This window comes from Bos javanicus, chromosome 17 (genome assembly GCF_032452875.1).
Source record: "Bos javanicus breed banteng chromosome 17, ARS-OSU_banteng_1.0, whole genome shotgun sequence".
Taxonomy (NCBI): domain Eukaryota; kingdom Metazoa; phylum Chordata; class Mammalia; order Artiodactyla; family Bovidae; genus Bos; species Bos javanicus.
Window position 1 is genome coordinate 58,938,046 of NC_083884.1, and position 7,453 is coordinate 58,945,498.

At 48.1% G+C, this 7,453-nt stretch overlaps 1 long non-coding RNA gene across 1 annotated transcript; it reads right to left on the reverse strand.

Moving 5' to 3' along the window:
• Window positions 1-2,307: 2,307 nt before the first annotated feature.
• Window positions 2,308-5,864, reverse strand: LOC133228876 (uncharacterized). The gene is made up of 2 exons (XR_009730395.1): window positions 5,224-5,864; window positions 2,308-4,943 (listed from the first exon to the last, which is right to left on the reverse strand). It is a non-coding gene; the product is annotated as an uncharacterized LOC133228876 (long non-coding RNA).
• Window positions 5,865-7,453: the final 1,589 nt, after the last annotated feature.

A 7,453-nucleotide genomic window follows, 5' to 3' on the forward strand; every position in this document is an offset into this window, starting at 1 on the left:
GAAGGAGAATGGACATGTCCTGTTCCTTGCTCTGTTCCTAGGAGGGAGGTTCAAGCTTGCCTCCCCTACCCCCACCCCACGTGTTTTATTTTTTGGAAGTCTTCCTTGAACATTGGCAGACTCAGAGAATCTGTTACCAATGAGCCCTAAACTGATGTTTCTCACCTGATACGAAGTTCATATTGTCTATGTGTGTGTGTGTGTGCGCTCAGTCGTGTTTGATTCTCTGCAAACCCCTGGACTGTAGCCCTCCAAGCTCCTTTGTGCATGGAATTTTCCAGGCAAGAATACTGGAGTAGGGGTGCCATTTCCTCCTCTAGGGGATCTTCCTGACTTAGGGATCGAACCCGAGTCTCTTGTGTCTCCTGCATTGGGAGGTAGGTTCTTTACCAACTGTGCCACCTGGGAAGCCCCTTTATCTTGTCTGTATGTTGCCCATACAGTGCAGTTGTTGCTGGGAAAGTCTTTCTCTGTTGCAGGAGAAGGCAGGGATGTCAGGGGAAGGACAGCTATGCAGTCTAGTGTGGAAACAGCAAAAATAAACACCGAGGCTCAGTGTTTAAAAGCCAACTCCTCTTAAAGATGCTGTTCTCTAATCAGTTCAGTTCAGTTGCTCAGTTGTGTCTGACTCTTTGCAACCCCATGAATCGCAGCACGCCAGGCCTTCGTGTCCATCACCAGCTCCCCGAGTTCACTCAAACTCATGTCCATCGAGTCAGTGATGCCATCCAGCCATCTCATCCTCTGTCGTCCCCTTCTCCTCCTGCCCCCAATCCCTCCCAGCATCAGTCTTTTCCAGTGAGTCAACTCTTCGCATGAGGTGGCCAAAGTACTGAAGTTTCAGCTTTAGCATCAGTTCTTCCAAAGAACACCCAGGACTGATCTCCTTTATAATGGACTGGTTGGATAGTATGTCTGTTGTTTATCCTTGGCTATTAGCCATTTTCCTTTTTTTTGGATAGAGAAACCCAGTTTTGTTTTGGTGATCCATCCTCTTGCATTGGATGTTGTCTTGGTAGTAATCATTAATCAGAGTGACTTGCTCTCCTCTGGCCAAGACATAAGCCCCTGACTGTGGCTAGTCCAGACATAGTGTCCCATAAATTTGACTCTTGAAGGACTCCACAGGGTTGGAGCTCATTCATCCAGGTTTCCGTGCCCAGAAGAGACTGTCTTTTAGTTCCCCTCAGTCTCCAGAGCTGCTGTGGCCAATGTCCCTTCTGAGGACTGTTCTTTGGCTAGTACATCTATTCTGTGAGTCCCCCTAGGCCCTTCCAATGTACACTTTTTTTTTCTCTCTCTCAAGTTAGAGTCGCCTTCTGCCTCTGGTCATAATAAAGTAACTGGCACCAGACTTGTTTTCTAGCTGTACACAACTAGGAAAATGGACAAAATATATGAAACAACTGTTTTCAGGCATTGGGCAACAGGCTGTGCAGAACTGTGGGCCTGCAAGAAGGTAAACAGATGACTGAGCCCATGATCACTTTGCTGCATGGGAGTACTTTTTACATTGCAGCACAGGAAGGATGTGCGTTGTTGTTCAGTCACGTCCGACTCTTTGGGACCCCATGGACTGTAGCCCACCAGGCTCCTCTGTCCATGGAATTTCCCAGGCAAGAATATTGGAGTGGGTTGCCATTTCCTACTCCAGGGGATCTTCCAGACCCAGGGATTGAACCTGCGTCTCTTGCTTTCTCTGAATTGGCAGGCAGGTTCCCTACCACTGAGCCACAGGAAGGATAATTCTAAACAAAGCATAGTGGCCTCTTAGAGTTGAGGAGACATGGATTATCACATGCAGAGGCTAAAGAGGCTGGAATCTGTGAAGTACAGTTCCAGAGAAGCAGGTACCACATAGATAAACAGTGCCAGAGATCTGTGTGAGGAGCGCTTGGAGTCACTGACTGAATACTAAGTTGCTCAGGCTTTGGATAAAACACTACAAAGATGGCAAAACATAGCTAACTGGAGATATAGGCTGAACAATTCCCAGAGTGCTCATGGGATTAGGTGCACTCATTTCAGCAAGCCAGGATGGGAATAACCTATTGAACATCCAAGGTATGCATTAGAGACCACAGGGAGGTCAGACCTTAGTAACAGGGCTAAACCAGCCTTTGAAGAAGGACTCCTCTAGATCCAATCCAACAAAGCTTTTAAAAAAGCCTCAAAAAATCAAACTGACCAGTAAATCACTGCCCTCCCAAACCAACAAAATCTAAATAAAAAAATACTAGACATCTAAGGAAGAAGCACGGAAATGTGAACCATTACCAAGAGAAACATCAGTCAGGATAAACAGACTCGAAATAATAAAGATAGTGTAATTAACAGACAAGGACTTTAAAACAGCTATTACAAATATGTTCAAAGATTTAAAGGAACACATGAATGAAAAGTAGGAGAAAAAAATTTAAAGAACCAAAGGAAACTTCTAGAAAGAAAAAATATCTTAAATGTAATATCCACTGGACAGATTTACATATTAAGTAACATATTAAACATCTTCTTAGCATATTAAACAACAGCACATTAAAAAGTTGCATAAGGAAAGATTAGTACACATGTTAACACAATAATAGAAGTTATTCAAACTGTAGCACTGTAGGGAGAAAAAAGACTTGGAAAAAAATTACCACAGTACTGGAGACTCTGCAACAGTATTAGGTGACTGACCCTACATGTAATTAGAGTCTCAGTTGCTTTTGAACCATGGTGTTGGAGAAGACTCTTGAGAGTCCCTTGGACTGCAAGGAGATCCAACCAGTCCATCCTAAAGGAGATCAGTCCTCAGTGTTCATTGGAAGGACTGGTGTTGAAGCTGAAACTCCAATACTTTGGCCACCTGATGCGAAGAACTGACTCATTTGAAAAGGCCCTGATGCTGGGAAAAATTGAAGGCAGGAGCAGAAGGGGACGACAGAGGATGAGATGGTTGGATGGCATCACTGACTCAATGGACGTGAGCTTGGGTAAACTCCAGAAGTTGGTGATGGACAGGGAGCCTGGCGTGCTGTGGTTCATGGGGTCACAGAGAGTCGGACACACTGCGCGACTGAACTGACTGACTGACTGAGGGAAGGAGCCCAGAAGTTTGGAGCTGCTGGTAGTCTCAGGCTCTGCTGGATCCAGGGACTCAGACAGTATCACTGGGAACGTCTCTCCCTCTCGTCTTTCCTTTCTTTGGTTTTGGCACCATCCTCTGGCAGGTTCTTCCCAGATAGAGGCAGAGACGTCCTCCGGCAGCCCCCGGCTTAGACACCACTCACATGCAGATCCAAGAGAGAGTGAATTTTTCTCTTTCCCAATATTTTCAGATATCATTCACTCTGATTAGCCCATTTTGGATTGCACATGCATCCCTGAATAATCCCTGACTCTGATGGGCCAGGTCTGAGTTGTATATACTCCTTCCAAGGTGGTGGAAGAGAGATGATCTCCCAAAGATAAACTGGGATGCTGTCACCAACATACAGTGTCATAGTTACTGAACTGCCAAAAAGAGCATTAAAAGAGCTGTCAGGTACAGTCTCATCCAAATACAACTTTGCAGGTACAAACTCACATAATCCTTACAACTGTGTCAGAGTGGAAGCTCATGAAAGACCAGTCTTATGACGGTTTTCTAGTTCCAGCTCCCAGCCTTGTGTGACCCAAGGTAGCGCCTCCTGTCCCCAGGCACTGTAGGTACTGCGCTATCAGCATTGGGCTTTCTTTCCTCCTTTATTTTAGGATTACCCGGGCATTCCCCTGATTTCCTTAGAAACTCTGTTCTGCATTAACAGTGATTGTTCTTTTCAATACCTCTCTATATGTTTAATAGCAGGATCATTTTCAGGTCATCTCTCCATGGTACAGATAGATCCCCAGTGTATAACGGTACAGCTCCCCCATTGAATCAATGAGGAAACGGAGGCCCAGAATGGTTAAGTAGCTTACCCCAGGCCACACAGCTAGTAAGTGGCAGAGCCAGCCATCAAACGTAGAACCCATTTTCTAACATACCATGCTCAGCTCCATCAGTGAATGGTGGCTGGTTAATGAGGTCACACACCTGTGTCTCTGTCTGTGGCAGAGTCTTATCTAGAACTGAGGATCCCAGTTGCTCCCTAGATCCTGGAGTCCTTGGAGCACCATCCTACTTCCTGATAATTACTAAGCCCAGAAAAAAGGGAACCTCAATATCTGTGTAAGACACCTTGCAACCAAGATGCTATGAATGTTTTAAGTCCAGACAAGGGGAAAAGGGTGGCGAGCAGAAGACCTGGCAAGTGGAAACCATGGTGACTTTGTTAGTTTTCCACGGCTTCTGTGCCAAATCCTTGGTGTTCCTTGGCTTGCAGCTGCATCAGGACTCGTCTTCCCCTGGCCTTCCCATCTGTGTCTGCAGTGTGTTCTCCCATGAGTGTCTAATCTCCTCACCCTCACCCTTGTAAGGACCCCGTCACTGGATGTAGGGCCCACCGAGGTAATCAAGATGACCTCATCTTGAGATCTTTAAATTTGTTACACCTGAAAAGACCCCTCTTCAAAGTAAGATCACGTTCACAGGACATGGGAGATAAGATATAGACATCTCACATTTGCAGGGGAGGGAAGGGGGTGCTACTTAACCTACCACAATGGAAAAGCCGCCACACTCGGCACTCCGTCTCCTGTCTCTGAGCTGTGACCGACAAGGAGAGCACCACAGGCCTGGCCAGGTGAGCGAGCCGCGGTGGGTTTTTGACGGGTGGCTTTTTCTTTGTTGTTGTTGTTTTGTATTTTTCTCTTCTGTTTTGAGGTTTTCTGCCCTCTTTTCTGGAAGGCGCACGGTGCTCCGTGCCGGGCGCTGTGGTTATTTTCGCCTCACAGCTGTGTTTCCGGTGAGCAGCTGGGGGGGTGTGCATCTGACTCAGCAGAACCGTAGCAGTAACCGTCAAGAAGCCGTTCAGGCAAGGCTAGAAATAAAGAAGCAGTTTCTTCCCCCAGCGTCCCCTCCTCCTTTCACTTCCCCACCCGCAGGGACCTTCTGAAAGACTCAACAAAACACTTCTTAAAAAAAAAAACCAACCCACTTTGACCAGTATGCTCAAGGCCCCGGCTGAAGGTGGCCCTCAGCTAGGCTTTGCGAAGGCAGATGGATTCCAGAAAGGACTCTGCCAAGCCCGCCTGGGCTGTGTCGGTGGAAGGGCCCCTCCCGGGGCGCCCCCGCCCGCTCCCCACACGGCTGTGTCTTACAAGTTTCCCACAGGTCTGAGCAGTGAAAGCAGAGGCGGTCAGGACTTGTGTGGTTTTCCAGGGTGTGGCCGCAAGGGCCAGGGTATCTCTGTTCAGCAGCCCGTCTGTTTTTAAAAAGGTAAATGATTCCACCCGGGGCCTGGGAGGCAGCTCCCGAGTTCTCCCCACTGGAGAGAGGCCCTGGAAATCCTGCCCGCAGCAGGAAGGGAACCAACCAGAGGGGGGGAAAAAAAATTGCGTCCTGGAGGGCCAACCTCTGTGCATGCTGGTGCCTGCAGAAGGCTCACGGGAGAGCGAGACAGCTGCATTCTGAGCCTGGCTGCTGCTGTTCCGAGAAAGAAAGGAACAAATAAATTTAGCTCCGTCCTACGCATCCTTCACAGCTGCTTATTGACCAAACAGAAAGAGGCCTCTATTTCAACCCTAGCTTCTTAGCATTTTTCAGCCTGACGAGGTCCACCACCGCCCTTTACAAGGGGCCTTTCTAGGAGATGACCGACCCCAGCCGCCTTTAACGCTGGGCGAGAGGTTGTATAAGGAGCTCACGTTCAAGGTGCTCACGTCTGCCATCCTGAAGCAAAATGGCGGCCACCAAACGTTTCCACATGGGCCTTGGCTCCTGGACTTTCTAATGAATTCTCTGCAAGGCAGAATGTGGGGAAGGCTTGACTGCCCAGAGGCCAGCCTCTAGGTCCCAGAGCCATTAGTTTAACAGCACCATTTGTGGAAATAACTCGCTGACTGGGTCTGCAAGTTAAGAGCACGGAACAAAGCGCTGAAGAGGTTTCATGGGGCTCACCAGCATGGACGGGTTCCTCTGGGACAGCGGCAAGCTGTGGCCCTGGAGTTAGACAGATCTGACTTCAGGTCCCAGCTGTGATACCTGATGGCGGGATGCCTCTGGGCAGGGAAGGCTGTTTCCTCACCTGGAAATAAGGTGTTGGCTACACGTCGAGCCTCTCTGAGCCTCGTGGAGCAGCAGGAATGATACACGGTTGTTGTGAGCACCATCAGGCGTTGAGCAGGCCCAGCCCAGTTCTTGGTGTTCCAGGGTGGCTTTTAGTGCATCTGTTTCACCTGCCTTAGCCTGCCCCCTTACCTTCTGGCCACAGCAGTCCTCTCTCTCTTCTCTGTAAAGGTTCAGGGCTCACCCTCATTCTCACACTTTGGAGGTGAGCTTGTGACCTGGGACTGATCCTGGAGACTCTCAAACACTCCTGACTATAGGGACCAGTTCCTGGACCCAAGCTGAGATCATCAGAGCTAACTTCAGGGATGCTGGTGGAATTATTGGGATGGAGGAAAATTTTTCTGCTGGGTTTCTCAGTGGTCAAATTTTAAACATGGTGCTTCTGGTGGATCTCTTTATATAAAGGGAGGGAGAATCTGCCTAAGAATAAAGCGAACACAGAAGAAAACAAACATGCAGTGACTGCGTAATGACCATGTGAGCCCCTTGATCCAGCCATGCCTGAAGCCATCACCCCCATGAACTTTCCAGTTATATGAGCTAATACATTCCCTTTTGGGTTTAAGCCAGTCTGAGTTAGGTTCTATGTCTTGCAATCCTAAGTATTACACAGCTCAATACATATCTTTTTGAATTTGAACTTACTTGTGGCCTCATGCAGAACCAGGAGGTTCTGCTCACTGCCACCTCCAGGAGTGAGAGTCAGTGTAGAGTCTCTGTGTCCTGTCACGCTGATTTCCTTTGAGCCCCTCTTGAAGACAGGAAGGCCATATGGTGGAGAAAAAAGAAAAAGGAGTGGATTTTAGGGTAGAACAAATTGAGCTCAAATCTTCATTTATTAGCTCAGAGACCTTGGGCAAGTAACTTATTCCCTGTGATTCTCTGTTTTCTCACCTGTGTAATGGGATAATAACACTACCTATGAATTGCAGTGTATGTGGGTACTAGACTCTAAAGCCAGGGTGAAGGCAAAAGCATCCATGAACATCTTTCAGACCCCCACCCTCCCCCAGAGGGTTGGGAAACCTTGTTGAAGAATCACACTTAGTGGTGACGTGACAGATGCTCACAAGAGGAAAGGCTCCTGGGTTTGGAGGCTGTGGGTGCGCAGGTCCACACTTTTCCTTTGCATGCTTCCTGTGTGGCAAGTCGACATAGGGACAGGACATGGGGTGCTGTCCACACCCTTTTCATGAGCATCCCCCTCTCTTCTTTTTGGCCAGTGGTGTGTGGTTGAACTGGTGTATGTTAATGCATGCA